The sequence below is a fragment of the Mycteria americana genome, chromosome Z, assembly GCF_035582795.1.
Source record: "Mycteria americana isolate JAX WOST 10 ecotype Jacksonville Zoo and Gardens chromosome Z, USCA_MyAme_1.0, whole genome shotgun sequence".
NCBI lineage: Eukaryota > Metazoa > Chordata > Aves > Ciconiiformes > Ciconiidae > Mycteria > Mycteria americana.
Window position 1 is genome coordinate 60,597,225 of NC_134396.1, and position 17,866 is coordinate 60,615,090.

The 17,866-nt window shown below is 36.8% G+C and overlaps 1 protein-coding gene across 2 annotated transcripts in view; it reads right to left on the reverse strand.

Annotated features, from left to right (window-relative positions):
* Window positions 1–2,955: 2,955 nt before the first annotated feature.
* PRR16 (proline rich 16) overlaps window positions 2,956–17,866 on the reverse strand; it is a 174,123-nt gene continuing 159,212 nt past the window's right edge. For both annotated transcript variants that reach the window (XR_012779046.1, XM_075527496.1), the window contains exon 3: window positions 2,956–5,425. The gene's annotated coding sequence lies outside the window, so the exon portion shown is untranslated. The remainder of the gene's footprint in view (window positions 5,426–17,866) is intronic.

The following is a 17,866-nucleotide window of genomic DNA, read 5'->3' on the forward strand; positions in this document are numbered from 1 at the left end:
ATCAAAAGGCTGCAATAAGGTCTCCCTAGAGCCTTCTCTTCTCCAGGCTGAATAACCCCAATTCTCTCAGCCTTTCTTCATAGGACAGGTGTTCCAGTCCTCTGATCATTTTTGTGGCCCTCCTCTGTAACTGCTCCAATAGATCCATGCCTTTCCTGTGCTGAGGACTCCAGAGCTGGATGCAGTACTCCAGGTGGGGTCTCACCAGAGCAGGATCCCCTCCCTCGACCTGCTGGCCACCCTTCTTTTGATGCAGCCCGGGATACAGTTGGCCTTCTGGGCTGCAAGCGCACATTGCTGGCTCATGTCCAGCTTTTCATCCACCGGTACCCCCAAGTCCTTCTCCGCAGGGCTGCTCTCAATCCCTTCATACCCCAGCCTGTATTAATACAAGGGGTTGCCCCAACCCAGGTGCAGGACCTTGCCTTTGGCCTTGTTGAACCTCATGAGGTTCACATGGGCCCACTTCTTGAGCCTGTCCAGGTCCCTCTGGATGGCATCCCGTCCCTCAGGTGTGTCAGCTGCATCACTCAGCTTGGTGTCATCTGTAAACTTGCTGAGGGTGCACTCGATCTCACTGTCAATGCCATTATCAGAGATATTGAACAGTACCGATCCCAATACGGATCCCTGAGGGACACCGCTCGTCACTGATCTCCATCTGGACATTGAGCCGTTGACCACTACCCTCTGGATGCGACCATCCAACCAATTTCTCATCCACCAAACAGTCCATTCAGCAAACCCATATCTCTCCAATTTAGAAAAGGATGTTGTGGGGGACTGTGTCAAAAGCCTTACAGAAGTCCAGACAAATGACACCTGTACTCTTCCCTTGACCACTGATGTAGTCACTCCATCATAGAAGGCCACTAGGTTGGTCAGGCAAGACTTGCCCTTGGTAAAGCCATGCTGGCTGTCCCGAATCACCTCTCTGTCCTCCCTATGCATTAGCATAGCTTCTAGGAGGATCTGTTCCAGGATCTTCCCAGGCACAGAGGTGAGGCTGACAGGTCGGTAGTTCCCAGGGTCTTCCTGGGATTTAGATTATGTTAAGCCTACAGCTTCTTTCCCAGTATCCTTTAAATTTTGCCCTAGAAGCTCCTGTCTTCTTTTCTTCTGCCACAGACACTGGAGTCCATGTCCCCCGACTCCTCCTCACTGTTGGCTAGCAGACAACCCTGATACCAGATGATATGTGCTACCTCACAGTCAGCAGGCATGTTCCCATGCAGCTGTCCCCTGATGGGCTGTGGTTCTGCCAGATGCCTGAGTAACAGCCTCCTACCTTCAGCAGGAAACCCAGGGCAGGGCCCCGGCTGCCCTCCTCCCATCCCTCCCCAGGCAATATGCTCCCACACCGAAACTGGCATGGTTATCTTGTGGACAGGTTTTATTTACACCACCATTGGAGAGCCTTGGTATGGACCGAGCATGTATCCCATCAGAGAAAAAAATCTGTCCCTTGGGGATATTTATGCCATGTGACACTTGGGGCGATTGCTTGTGTCAGGAGAGGGACACTTTTATAACATCATGGTGATCACCATATTTTTGCAGTTTTTTGCTTCCATTTTACCAAATAGCTATTTTAAAATATTCCTATTTTTCTCATGAATGATGGGGGCCTTGTCTTTAAAAAAATTCAAGTGCTGAAAGTATGTCTCGTAGACACATCCAGAAGCTTTTTTTTTGCACAGCTCATCATTGCAAGCATACTGGTTGCTTCAGATAGCTTTTCGCATACCTGATAATGAAACATTGCACTATACTGGAACCACTTCTGCAGGCACTTATATACACAACACCCGTAAACCTACAAAACCTATCAGTCACCATAATGTCACCTTAGTTGAAAAAGTTCTGCTGGTCTTGTCAAAAAGTTTTGCCTAAGATAATAGAAAAAACACCAAATTTTTGTTGTTCAATGAGATAATCTAATTGTCTCCTCTGGTTTTAAACTTTATGAAAAAATATTTCAGTGCTAATTATTTGCCAACAGTTTCCGAAATTCCAGTAGAGTTTTATTATCCTGTGTTGAAGTGTTATCTCAGGAGAGTATCTGCGTAGTATAGAGACATCAGCTCAATTTTATCACAATATTGAAAACTTACCTAAAGATTTAATGATTTAAATCTATAAAAATCAAGAAATCTGGATTTACCCCAGTGTTACTGGTAGTAGAGTAAGACATGACACATGTGAATGCATGTGTGTGCACATGCACTGAAAGTTACTTTCCAGCATGAAACCCCAGTTAATGCAGTGCTGTAAACAACAGCATGTGATTGATGAGAACCATGATTTGCAGTGTCCTCTTCCAACTACATTTGTCACTTAAATTAGGCCTACATGTTGGTATATGCTTATTATTTTTGCATTACACACATTGTGTAAAACCACTCCTGGGACCAGGTCACTATTTTTCATCTCTGCTGTATTTTTCTGAAGAAAATTGTGCATTGTTTCAGGTGTTTTTTGTACAACAAAAATTTCACACACAAGCTGATCTCGAATTCAGCATAGCAGAAAAGTATTTGCAAGTAGTAACAAATTATTTCACTAGATTTTTATTGGGCTATTTTCAAATATAGATGAATGCATTCTGTTCACAAAAATAAGAGCTTTTCCAAATATTATTATTAGATAATAATGGAAGTGCTCAAATTATCATTCTGAGATTTTCTTATTGTTTCGATAATGTTGTCCCTTCTTTAAACAACTCTGAATATTAGTCTCAAAGAATAAGCTCTTCAGTTTTAAAATACAGGTTATCCAAAGAGGGAGCAAAACCAAGCCCATGCAAGTTGTGTGTCCAGATATGTTATTCTAATGACACAGGAACAAAATCACAGTTAAAAGACTGTAAGCCAACCATAAGCTAAAATGTGTGGGAACAAAACACAGCCACCATTCTTTAACAAATACAAAGATTTCATTTATCCATTGCACCAATGGAAATTGACCACTAACTTTCTTTAAAAAAAGAGTCAAACCATGAGTTGATCCCAAGTTTTTCCAAATGAGGGAGGCTAACATTCACTTAATGATTTCATTTTGTGATTTCCTGACAAACTGTAAAAGCTATTTATGGCTTCAGAGTCACAAGCAAAGACAGAGCTCTGGTCTTTCTCCAAAAAATACAATAACATGAGCATCTTCTGTAGTAACAGGACGTGTGGCACTTACTTCAGCAGAGCTGGCATTTCATTCATCAGCAGGTAAGGGTGCGCATGCATGCACACACACAAACACACGCATACACTAGTTAGTACATTAGAGCAGAGCAACACATTTTTAAGATATCTGCCCTTTACAAAGTTAACCCACAGATTAAAAAAGGCTTGAATTTTCAATTTTTTGTTGTTGAAAGATCATTTTTCTGTTAGTGAGCACTTAATAGGTTCCATTAAGCAATGAAAATAAAGAAAAACCTATTCAGCTTTATAAATCAGATACATATGGCTGGATTTAAGATGAATGTTTTAAGTGAACTGGGAATCACATGCTTTACTTTTCTCTTAAAATTACACACAGGCTAATGGACTAAGAAAAAAGGAAAAAATATATTTTTATTCAAAACAGCTCTAGCATTGAAATGTTCAATAACTCGTTAACAAAACACTGCAGTAGATGGATAACAATGACTGTTCTTAACTGTAAACTGTAGATTGTTCTAAGGAACAACCTCTTATTCTGTAGCTTCTCAAATTGTTTGTGATCAAATAGTATTAACTTCATGGCCTTGTCAGTATGCTAAAACAAACAAAAAACAAACAAAAAACCAAACAAAAAGCACTAACACAAGCACACCAAAAAAAACCCAAACAAAAAACTAAACCAGTTTTTTAATCAAATGAGACAGCTGACAAAGGGTCTCTGGATAATTTTGGAAACCACCATTATTAGACTACATTCCTTTCATTCTTAAACATCCAATGCTTCCCTTGCTAAAACTCACTGATAATAAAAAATCTATCCCATTATATATTTAGATTTCTTCATGTGGATAGTAAAATAAACTATGTTCTGAAATTAAGAGTTAAAATACCACCTCTTGTTTTCCATACATATTTGCCTGTATAAATATACTTCATCATTTTACAAATTACAGTATTTATATTAAAGCTTTCGGTCAGCAAATCATTACAGCTTAACATGAACAAACAATTCCTGTGTTTTGGTTCTGTCTTTAAATCATTTTTGGAGATAACGAAAGCCAGCCAAAATGAGTGTCTGCAAATAATATAAACAACACATTTATTTAGAAAAATAAACTGAAAATGCTGCTTGTCTGTTAGATTTCTCCATGAAGTATAGACAAATGGCTAGAAAAATTTTATGTCAAATACATATTACAAATGACTTCTTTAACAGTAACTGGGACTACAATGTCAATGTTCAATAGGAACATTTTTGATGTATAATTCAATAGACTAAATTTCTTGGCTGCTAATATGATAAAAAATGGATGCTATTAAAAAAGATTATATCCCCTTTTTAAATACACCTTATCATGTTGATGCTTTTTCATATATATACATATATATATATGTATGTATATGTATGTATTTATTTAAACCTAAGAAAGGACCATAGTCCTTTCTGTGAAGAGATCCCCATAGTGAAAGAGAGCGCAAATGTTTTTCTTCAGTTCTAACTTTTTAATTCCTTTTGGAGCCCCAGCAAAATATAGCTTGTTGTGGTCAAAAATCTCCTGGGGCCATCTGTGCAAATGGTGGCGCACATCATTACCCTGAATGGAAGTGACAGTGCAAATACTAGAAGTGCATTGAGATGCAATCTCTAACAGCTGAACTTCTTCAAAGTTGGGTGGAGGACAGGAGACAGCATCCTTTTAAGCAATTTAACATCACCGATGCCCTGTTCCTGTATGGCTTTGAATATGTACAAGGGATGACAGAGGTCTTCTTTCCCCACAAACAGTAACATTCCTCTGTTACAGTAAATGCATTCATCTTCTGCTATCACCTAAGTAAGTGCTTCATTTCTCCTTTTGGCTACATATCGAAATATTTTTGGATGCTGGCTGGACCCACGAAAAACTCATTGTTTGTTACTCCGGTTGCTCAGCACAGAACTCAAGGCTTGGAGAGAGCAGTTTCTGCAATGGGGCAAGACATTTAGTCCTCTTTATTCTTCTTTCCCACTAAATGGAATTTAAGGCTGTGGCTTTTGCCAGAACTCAGCTAGCAGCTGTCAGATCTGAGAAAGATGATTCAATGCAGATTACACTTGTCATCAGTTGTGCTCTGACTTGAAGGGCTTTTCCATTCTCCACGGAGGGTCAGGTTCCTGGTTACTCCTCAGATCTGGCCTGTAAGAAGCCACAATGATGAATCTGATATGCAAGAAATTAACTGACGTGCCTCCAGGTATAGATATTCCTTCAAGCCTGAAGGTGCTGTTAAAAACAAAAGAAGACAAGGACAAAGTTATAAAAATGTTACTTTAAATAGACAAACAATAGAAAACAAAGCAGAATTTTGAATGATTGTTCCGTTTTTCATGTAAGCAAGAGTTCAAAGAATTATATTTTGAAACTTCACCTTTTACAGTTGTACTTTATTATTGATACAAGCCTTGGTTCTCTGCTGGGGTAAATGGGTTTAACTTCAATGGTGTCTTTGGAATCACATTATATTACACCACCTGAGAAACTGATCGTTACTATCCTAGGTCTCGGAGTATATGGGGATCTTGAAATTATGATTTTTTAATCTTTTTTTTATTATTCTTTTTAAGAAGATTACCCTTCTTAACCTACCTAACATAACAATTCAGCTTAACAATATGCCTTATGGCACAAAATGAAACAAGAACTCCTGAGATCTTAAAAATAAAGAGCTATACATTAAGCATTTGAGAAAACCTCTGAGAATTCAAGTCTAATTACTCCTGAGAATCTGGATTCTAATCCCTATTCTCAAATTAAATAGAAAGTTAATTCAGCAGAAGTTTCTCACCTGACAGTTAAGTTTCCTAATCACTAAAATACTATATAAAATTTTGATTTGGGTCTTTCACATTCCCTTTTGTGAAACTGCTTTAATTTGTATAAAACACTAAAATAGTCCTAAAGTAAGTGAAAGAGAATAATGCTCCAATCTAGTGCTGAGGTTCACTGACTCACTGAATTTCCCTACTTTATATATTAGACAACATAAAGCAGCATCAAAAGGAGACACCTTGGGATACTTACCTGTTGGTAGCTAGGGCACTAACTTGGGTTAAATGATTAAATTCACACCTCCTGAGGAAAAGAACGAGAACTTCCTCTTCCAGTGTTGGTGATTTACACCCAGAGCTACATACTGCAACGGGGAAGAAAATTACTTCTTTGCCATTAGTTTTATGAATCTAGCCCTTCATTCACATTTCTTCCTATTTCATATTGACTGCTTCAGTTTGCTTCAATTTAATAAAGATTGTCAAGGGGTAGGACAGAATTTCACTTCAGCAGGGAAAAAAGAGGGATCTGAAATTGGTGGGCTGTGAACCCTTTTTATTTTTTTCCCCACAACTAAAACAAAATATCAATTATTGAGGGAAACTTAATTAATATTCAGGATTGTAACAGTGGCCCGATGTAACCCAACAGTCTAGCAAACATGTATAATGAATTTATGACAAAATTGGCCTGGAAGGAAATTTTTTTCCTAGTCATCTATTTAGGGTTTGGCTCACATTATTAATGAAAAAGAAGAGTATCCTAAACATCTGTTAGCAGCTTATTTTTCAGCTGAGGACAGTCTTCATATCACTAGAAACACACAATGCTTTTTCAGCTGTCAGTTTCTGGCTTCAATTACATTTGGGCTAATGATTCATATATGTTAACACATCATAAAAATAAGAAAAAAAGATGGTATTGCCCTTGAACTTGGCTTAGTGCTCATGAAACAGGATGAATATGGTACAACAAACATATATGTAAAAGTAATAATAATAATAATAATAATAAAAGAAATAATACAAATAGTATTTGTTCTGTCAGAAAACAGTTGTTCCTCAAACTTATTCAGAATACAGTACAATAGAATGTTGAGCAGCTGTAGGCATGAAAAGCAATATAATTTTTTTCTTTTCCTCTGGGTTGCAATTCATAAACATATTCAGTATCATGCCCACAAAACTAGTAAGTGTTATATCACGTATACCTTGATTCCTCTAGCATCTCTCTTATTCGGTCGTCAACCCACACAATTTGATTTATTCCCAGTCATACAACCACATGACATCCACCTTCATTTCATCAACATTCTACCAAAGAAGAAAAGCCCACCTTTTGTTTCTTTATGATATCTCTGCTAAAAAGCACAAACTGCACCACTGTGAAAAATGTGATGCACCTCTCCACATTAATAAAGAACTTGTTTAAATTAGAATATTATGGTTAAGCTTGCTCAGTGAAAAATTCAGAAGGTGGAAATGCCAGCATTAAAAACAGAAGAAGAAGTTCCTCGTCACCTGCAAAAAAAAATCCGTAATTACAAATCATTATTGTACACATGAAGAAGTGAGGCACAGAGAGAAAATAGGCCAGCCATTGAAAAAAAATATGTCTACTAATTACAGATTCCTATCCTGAACTGTCTGGTTCTTAATTCTATAGTTTTTACTATTTTGACAGCGAGGCTTTACATTCAGATTGCTACCTTTAATTAATCATTACAAAATCCCTTCATTATATCATACCTTGTCAATATCCTCATAGTGAAAAAAACTGACCTTACGAGGAACCTAGAGTTCAGATAATTTACAGAAGACTGTTTTGTTCACTCACATCCCCTCTCCTCCCTTTCATTACTTTGGCAGCATCATCTGGTCATTCTCTTCCTTCTACAGCATCAGTATTTAGTTCCAAAAAACAGAGACTCAGCGAAACCAATGTAATTGCTTTTGCCTTTCAAAACCAGATAATTACTCTTCTATAATAAAAAATTATCTTTTACTTCTCCATCAGTATTACCTGAAAAACATCTACTCTCTCCTGTTTCCTTCTGTTTGTCACAGTTTTCTTAAAAACTGAAAGCGAGTCCAGTCCAATCTACGATGACATCCTCCTCCTCATCAGGGCTATGACCATAGTTTGGTCATGCACACTATGTGTTATGAGTCCTATGTCCACAGAATGCTATGCAGAACACTGCAGATGGAAAATATTAAGGGAAAAGGCTTCTAAAGGGAACCACCCTTTCACCTCAGGCCTATGGGAGGGCTGTGCATACACTGATTAGTATAAATTGAACGGTGATTTACAGGTTTGGTACAAAACAGGAAAATGGTAGGAAGGGATATTTCTCCAAGCTTAGCTGAATAAGGAATACATTTTGTTTTAAAGATATTCAGATACAGAGGTGCTCGGGTTCAGCTTACAGTATTTAAAGAATAATAAATGCAGTCTGATTCTATAGTGGCATGACAGGAAAACAAGCAAATTATATAGAAGACATTTATCAACTTTGAACTGATGAGTGCAGTGGTGACTGCCAATGAGCATAGAAAAGGATACTTTAAATGCAACTTTCTATGGTGAGCCTAGTGCCTTTTATCAAGAAAAACGAGAAAACAACTAGGAAATGCACTTCGCATTCAATTGAGAAAGAGAGATTTACTTGATTAATATTAAGCTATATAATTTCCACATCATTCACCAGACAGACTACCCTAATTAAAATCTCCATTATTTGGGCTATTTTAGCACAGACAGCATAATTTGGACATATGTTGTTACCTGTCATAAGCACACTAGCAGTCAGAGCACATGCCAAGCTATTAGTTGTACTCACATATTTAAGAGTATAACAAATGTTCCTAAGGAAAAAAAAAATCACATAGTAATAAATCCTCCTAAACATAGTGTACATATTTTCTAAATATTGTTTAAATAGTAATGACAGCTGTTACTCAGTTATACCTGAAAGATACAGAAATATTTAGATTCAGTTATAGACTATTTTCTCTATATTACCTTAGGTTTTTTACTCCTTTCAGATAAGATGCATTACTATGCTAATTCCTTCAATAGAAGAAAGAATTATTGAAAGGGAAGGGAATGCTTTTGTAGAGGTTTTTTTGTTTGTTCTTATTGTCCAAGAAATCCCCATCATGACCCCCGGTATACTTTTTTTTAGGTATTAATTTAAATAACGGATTTCAGAAGACACACAGCTTCAGTTAGAAGCCAGAGCATCTCAGATAAAATTGTATATGTTTTATGATTAAAGGAATCCTGCTGAATGCAAAAGTGATGTTTTTACCCAGCATTTTATTTCTCCATCAACATTTTAACTATATAAGTCAATGTTAGCATTTTTGTGTATAGCAATGTTGAGACATCTTTCTCTGTAAAAACTAAAACAACCAAATATAAACAACACAGAAAGTTAACAAATCCACCACCACATTTCTTTGTAATTCTTCCTATTTTTTTCCTCAGGAGCTTCAAAATACTTACTTATGTGTGATTGCCTCATCCTACTGTTTCAGTCTATAAATAATTTATTTGCCAATGAGCAAACAAGAATTCCCAATTGCTTATTGGAAGTTTTTCTTTCAAAGCTTTGAAAGAGACTGCAAATGGCATGAAAAATCAAAATATCTAAATTTATACATTTTCAATTTTTTCCTTTACACACTATAATTCATTTATATGTTGACAGCATGTATTAGCTTCTACAGTAGTATTATTCTTATCATCTTGCTAACCTCTCCTAACAACGCTTCCCTAATGTGATTACCAAGTCCTCTGTTGTTCCAACTTTGATATCTCTAGAGCTTTCTCTAAAACCAGTTCTATATATACTTCTATAAAGATAATCCTAAATAGAAATCTGTAAATGATGTCAGAAATTATATGATGAAAGCATTTATTAAATACACTTTTCCAATTGAACTCACACTGCTTAAAGAATGTATTTGTAGAAGTTTACTGGTTTTTGTGTGTTTGCACAACAAACATGAAGACCATCAGAATATTGGCTCTAAGAGCTACTCTAGAATAATTTTTTTATAATGAAAAATTAATGGTAACAGAAGCATGCAAAGAATGTCAGGAGCATCATGCTTGTCATGAAACTCATAAAATTTCTTGTTTGTTACTTATGGACTACTTGCCAAATTGCTGTGGTGCTTGTCTCAATAATGTCCCAAACAGTTTAGACTTGAGAGAAGCAATTTGTGGGACTGACAACATGAAATTAAGCCTTTTTTGTTAATACCACTAGTTTCCAACACAGCTGAAATCTAGCCAACCAAAGTTACAAGGTGATATCTTGACACCATGGAAGTCAAGAGCCTACATTAGGGTTGCCATGATGAATGCCAACAATGTCAAAACTGACAAAAAAATGCTGAAAGGGCAAAGAGTGGCACTGGAAAAAGTCCTGATGATGTCTCCTGGGAAACTCTGGCAGCCTTGTTCACTGGCCAGAGGCACATTGTCTGGTAAGAGAAGTATACATAAATTTAACTAGAGAGGTAAGATCTTACTTCCTTGGCATGTACAGAAAGGAAGTATAAATAAGCATTTTTAAAATTCCTCAGACATATTTTTGGCTGAGACAATACATTTCTGTTCACCATTTTCAACCTTTGAAACATTTTTATCAGGTCATTTTTCTTAACATGACCTTCTTTCTTTTCATTTGCCTTTTTGGTCATTCGTCCACTTAGATGTTGGAAAACTGTTTTGATAATATCGTAAAGCATGTCTTAAGATAGAATTGGTTATGCCAAGTCTGAATACATTCCTAGGAAGCTTATTTATTTTTTCATTAGTTTTTTAATATATTACGATACATCCTTCATGAGATACATACTCACAAAATATTTCTGGGAGGGTGTTTTTTCTTCATTTGGTCTCTGGGATACATGTTTACTAGCTCCCAGAAAAGCTATTTTCTCAAAAAAATGGTGTTGGACTACATTTTATCTTGTATTTGACTAACATGCACAGAAAAAGCAAGAAATTATCAGGAAGAGGAAATCAGTATTTTTGTGCTAGAGTATGATATAAAATTTGAGCTATCTTTCATTTCAAAGGCACAAGGCATGGATCTTTCTAATTTTTGTTTAGAGTTAGGCTTCTGATGTAGACTTGCTTAAAAAGCAAGGCCAAGTACACTTAAATGCTTGCTTATCAATGGCTGTAATAGAATACATATACATATATGTAAATACAAACATATATATTTGTGCATTATTTATATATCCTATGTATGTGTATACATACAATGTACGTATACATATTAATTCTCTCTTTCTTCTACTGAGTTGGGTTAGCTACAGGACAGATATTGTAGAATATCCACAAGGCTGCAACCAGTCAGACTGCAGTTTTCAAGGTCACATTCAAAGCCACTGTTCAAGTGGCCACTGCAGTTGTACCAACAGCAGTAGCTGAGCAACCAATGTGAAAACTAGACTGGGTCTGTCTATACAGAAGTAGTTACACTTCAGCTTAGTTACACCCCTAGATATGTTAATGATACTACAGAAATGAATTTGATGTACTGACAGCCACTCTAATGTCTGGTGATGGTTCTTGAACAGTAGACATTAATTATTTAGCTATAAGGTCTTTTAATACAGAAAGTATTTGAGTATTACTTTACAAGGGATTACTGAAATAATTTATACCAAGTGCTCAGTGGACAATAATTAAACCATAAAGCTAGCCTTGCATATGAGGCACAACTATATAAAAGTAAATTTGGGTCCACTTTCTGGTTTGGCTGCAGATTTCCTTTGAGATCCAAGCAATACTTTTAATCTACATGTTACAAGTTAACAGCATTTAATTTGACTCTGTCCTTTTCACTCTCTACAGATTTCTGCTTCATCTTTTCAGAAAGTAAATACTCTGAAACACTGAACCTACAAGCACAAACACTAAAACTTCAAACAAGAGTTTTGATGCTTGCTGAGGGCTCTCTATACTCTTGAAACAGAAACAAATAAGCCCTACATTGCTAGTGATAAACAAAAACTTCCTTCTTGCAGCATCCTTCTGCTGAATATTGGGGGGGTGGGGATGCATGGCTCGGTAAACCTACTGCCACTTTCCCAAACTGAGGTTCTGTATCTGAGATGTGCAAAGAGAATCTTCTATAGTGATATGGAAAACAATATGGTCCAGGGAACCCACCTATTCATTCTTACTGCATTTTTTTGGTTTAAATATAGGCTTTTAAAAATAAGAGCTAGATAATACATGATACTATTTTAATCTTTCTGCCCTTATTTTTGCCCTTCTTTTCATGCTGAGTCACAGCAAATTTCATTAATTAGCTTGAATGCACATCTGTGTCAAATGGAGGTAGAACAAAGATTAGGAAAAGAAAGAGATGCGAAAGACATCTAAATCCCTAACAGAAGTACCTTTCTATTTATAATGATTAGTGAAATATTAGCTAGTAACACACTTGGGGAGTTGGTTATAAATTTTATCTATCTAGCTTAACACAGGGCAATGCCATAGCAAGCAAATAATGAAACAAAATTATTAAGTATGAAGTAGCTTTGCATTTGCAATGAGCTGCCAAAGAATGTCACATCCAATATCTAGTGCTGGGAAGTTTCCTATCAATGTTGTACCTATTACGTCTTTGCTTAATCTAAGGACCTTGCCATCATTGCCTTCTTACATTCTAGTTGTTGGCAGAAACTAAAAGAGAGGGAAGGCCTGACAGGTTAGAAAAGACACCACATACCCCATATGTGTCAGTGTTTTTTCTGTAAAAATTCAGATTTCCTGTGATTTACTTTTAAATCAGTCAATTCCTGAAGCTGACTATATAACAGAAAACAGGATGATACTATAAATCCCTGTGAACTTACACTCACTGAATAAAAATAATTTATTTGAGTATATGGCATAATCTACATGCCAATGGAAAAAAACTTTTATCAGTCAGTGAAAGGGACATTAGTCTCAGGACAAGTGAAAGTTCACACAGAATAGTTAAATGTTTTAAAGGACTTGCATCTGCTATTATTTAAAAATTTTGAGATTTATGTTTCAACTTTTAGAGTTTAGAGGGTTTTGTGTAATTACATGTCTTAAAGTGACATGCAAATGATTTGAGAATCATTCTCCCCAGAGTACATCTCCCAGTTGACAGGTGTAACCTTTTCTCATTCAGCCTGGAGCTAGGAAGGATGGATGATAAGTGAGCTGGCAGTCCTCCACTTGCTTATTTAAAAAAAAAAAGTATATGCATGAAAGAAGCCATGTAGGAGACAATGTAACTATCAATATTTCTGCTTTTTTTGACATTTACTGATCTTTCATCTATTTCAAATTACTCAAGCAATTCAGCAGCCTTGGGATTAGGCCTACTTTGCAAGCCAAAAGGACTTAAAAGACATCAGAAAATATCTGTAAATACTTTGGCACAGCCTTTCTTCAGGTTTGCCTATTGAGGGATGAAATAATTTGTGATTCTAGCTGACAACATGCTGTTTGTTAACAACTGCTTTACAGGATTTATTTTTTCCTTTATCATTTGGCAGAAATATTTTGCCACACAATAAAAAAATTAATTTCACTGCCAGTAGAGATATGGAGACTACTGAAACTACATTATCCTGTTCTCCCTAAACATGCCCATGTGACTGAAGACTCACAATGATTCATTACTATTGTGGTCAGTCAACATATTCAAATTCAATTTTTTTCTCTACAAAAGAAAAGGGTTTTCTGTGATGCTTCTGGACACTGGGAGGTTTTGTCTTTGTAGCTAGGAATTTTTAGCTGCTAGAAATTATGCAGTAGCTCAGAGCTGAATCTTGGGCAGAAGCCTATAGGTGCAAGAGAGGCCCTGAGGCCATGCAGCAATGGGGTAGTGTTTACTACAAGCCTCCACACTTCAGCAGCCTACTGGAAGACTTTCTGACCACCAGCTGCAGCCTTTTTCCATCACAAGACACAATAGAAAGGATTGTATCTACTACTTGAGACTTCATGCATTGTGGAAGAAAAATACTGAAACTTCTACACATTCATTTACTAAGACTTAACCAGCTACTTTCTTGAGCTCCCGAGGAAATCATGGTATCAGGAAGAAATTGAATGGAAACAGCAAAAGATATTCTAAAAATGTAACTGCATATATTCTTAGATTGGAAGATGAAAAAAAACCATAGCTAAGCATGAGTGAATTACCTAGCATCTTTAAATGCCTTGTACTTTCAGCAACAATACGCATGAAAGAAATCAACCTGACATGACATTTACATTGAAGATGTATGAAAGAATCTCCTTATGGAAAGCACTGTGTATTTTCTGGGAATGTTCAAATGCAATGAATGTAAACCTTGGTAAAGAGCTCTGATTTGTGAAGTGGTATATACTCTACTAGATTGTACTTGCTTTCTAGATTATAAAAATAGACTCAGGAAGCTAAAACTTTTGCAAATATACAACGGTTCAATGCAAACTTTCATTTTAAGTGATGTCAGCTTCTGTTTCAACAGCTTCTTCAAATACTTGTATATAAAACAAGAGATGCTGTTCTGGTTTTGGTTGGGATAGAGTTAATTTTCTTCCTAGTAGTTTGTATAGTGCTGTGTTTTGGATTTAGGATGAGAATAATGTTGATAACACAGGGATGTTTTAGTTGTTGCTAAGCAGTGCTTACACTGGTCAAGGACTTTTCTGCTTCCCATGCTCTGCCAGGTGCAGAAGAAGCTGGGAGGGGGCACAGCCAGGACAGCTGACCCCAACTGGCCAAAGGGCTATTCCATGCCATATGGCATCATGCTCAGTATAGAAACTGGGGGGAGTTGGCTGAGGAGCAGTGATTGCTGCTCGGGGACTGGCTGGGCATTGTTTGGCAGGTAGTGAGTGGCTGCATCACTTGCTTTCTTCCCTTTGGTTTTGTTCCTCTCTCTCTCTCCTTTTCCTTTTCATTACAATTTATTATTATTATAATATTTTATTTCAATTATTAAACTGTTCTTATCTTAACCCACAAGTTTTCTTACTTTTGCTCTTCAGATTCTCTCCCCCATCCCACCGGGGGAGGGGAGAGTGAGCAAGAGGCTGTGTGGTGCTTGGTTGCCACTCCAAACATAACAAACCATATGCAAGTAATGTTTAAATGGCAGAAATATCAGTTTATCAGAAATATTAGTATTAATGTTTTTCTTAGGCATTCAGAATTATGCCTTTTAATTTATTTTGAGTAATCCTAAAAATGAGCTGTTATGTTGGTGTGACATAACACTGTCTTTGAAACAGACACACTCTAGAAAAAGGCAAAGAAAACAAAGATCAACATTTCAGCTTCTCATTTTGCAGATCTGCCGTGGGTCACTTTACTTCTGTAGCCTGTTTAACCATTTTAAGCTGAATGCCCAGAAATCTAGACTTGAATGAAATGATATTTTCTGACAAATTTAGTGATCACTGTTTTTCTCCATTCAGCTCTAATGCTGTATAATGTTATACACAACTGGATGGGACAGTCAAACAGAAGTTCAGCAATAAATCTTACCTCCACTTAGCCTTTAAGGAACTTAATTTCTCTTGGTTATTAGCACAGACATCCCTATCAAAATCTACACGTGAAAAATGTAGTAAAGAACTACTTCAAGTGCACAGGTAGCAGTATGTGGTGAGCTCCAGCAGGAAAAGGGGATGATTATACAGGCAACAATCTATCCCAGGTTCAGATCTCTTTCCTTATTACAGGAAAACTTCAAAGCCATAAAGCATCTCTGCCTTAGGCCTTTCATAATGCACATCAAATATGCTTAAAGACTTGGCTCACAATGAACATTAAATCCTTTCTTTTTTTTTTTTTCTGGTTGGCTGGTTGATTGGTTGGTTGGGGTTTGTTGTTTTTTTTCAATATCAACATTTGCAAACCTCAAGACCTTTGCCAGTGCAGACTGGCTTGCTGACTGAAAATTGCTGGCCATCCCTGCTTCAACACAACTATCCACACTCATCTGGCTTTGGAGCGATTCCTTAACAAAAAAGATATTCAGACCAACAAAAGCAGCTCAGAATTCAAATACAGCCCATTAAACTCTCCTGCTAATGCTATTCGGGAAAAGGTTACTAGCAAAATGTGCAATCCAGTGTTTTGCACATTAAGCACAGGCCTCAAAAACACTTTGTCTGGCCAATAAAATACCACAAACTATTGGGCCAGATTCTGTGAGTTGTTCACCAAAGAGGCTAGTCATTTTGAGGGACTGCCTTGAAGTTGAAAACAAGAATAAAACCTCTGGATCTATTTATCTAAATCAGTTAGTCAGACATATAGGAAAGCCTGCTGCAAAATCGTGATTCCAATCAGAGTGGCGGTACATGCTCTGGGCTATGTGGATTGGAATTATGTTTGAAGTGCTGAATCTACTGAGTGCCCGCTGAGTTGGCTAAGGTCCTCTCCAATGTTGTTTTCCAAGCTACAGTTCAAACTAAGAGAGTTTGCAGCTCTTCAGATAAGTCACAGATGGTCCTCTGCATATTTGAAACATCTCTTCAAGCATTTCCTCCTCTGCACAGGACAGAAGGCCAAAATCACTGTTAATTCTTTTTCAAGTAGGATGGACTTTCTGTCTGTCATGATATATAGCAAAGACACTTGGCTTTGTTTTCTGTAATCGATGCATCCAGAAATGGTTTGATCTCACTGAACTAGTTAAAATTATTAGAAGAAAGTACTTACTCTTGAACAAAGATTCCCAAATCTTATAAAGTCTATGATTAGAGTTAAAGTTATATGCACAAATTTCAGATTTTCTGAATTTACTCTATTTTGTACACCATTGTTTTTTAAATCCTACCTTATAGTCTCTTAACTTTCAGTTTCTGGTGTTTGAAACCAAGTAAATTCTCACTTACACATAATCCCAATGCCTAACACAAACTTATGTTTGCTGCTGTGACCTTGCATGGGAAGGTGGTCTCTTCTCTTGAAGTCATGGGAAATCATCACTGTTTTGATGCTTCTGCAGATGCTCTAAGAGGTGTCTGCGTGTCCCCAGTGACTTCTCCAGTGTCCCTCTTTCCTTTCCATGGAACAGAGAGTGTAAGAGTGAGTAGCAATACAAGATACAAAACTCAGAAAGACATGAGGCTCCAGAAGTTCTGTGGGCGATCTCTGTCAGAGCCTGGAAGAGTCTGGAGGACAATAAACTGCCACCTATCTATCAGAAAGATTAAAAAATAAATTAAAATAGCCCTGACAAGTAGGTCATCTTTGATTTCTCATAATTATACTCTTTTCCTGTGTTCCTTCTTTCCTTTTAATACTAAAACATCCAAAAAGAAGGATTCGTGTTAGTTTAGACAGATAGTGCCCATCTAAGGCACTGACCATGTATCAGCAGTTCAAAAGACCAACTTACTTCAGGTGGGGCAACTTTCAGAAAAAGGAGAATTGCCCAACACAGATGACACTGCTGTATCAAATATGACAGTGGGACAAATTAAATGTATTTGGTGAAAACCAGCAATTTGGTCATTACAACAAAACTAGATAAAGGAATTTACAGAGTGGGTTGTCAGTTGCCCTGATGGTGCAGTAAGCCAAGTATACGAAAACAAAAAATGCAATACCATAAAATTTAAGTAAATTAAGTAATCAAAACATAAATTCATTTTTTGATGAACTTTCTTGAAATTTTTTGTAGAGACCAGAAATCATTTTAGACATCAGTGAGCAGAGCCTGGTAAAGACAGCATGCAACTTGTGTTAAGCATTCTATGACAAAACAATGCACCCAGAAGCAAAAGAGGAAGGAAAGCCTGCTGAATCCATAATTTGGATAATTCCCTTGCAAAGAGTTGAAAATCAACTTTGCTCCAGTCATAATGCACCCTGTT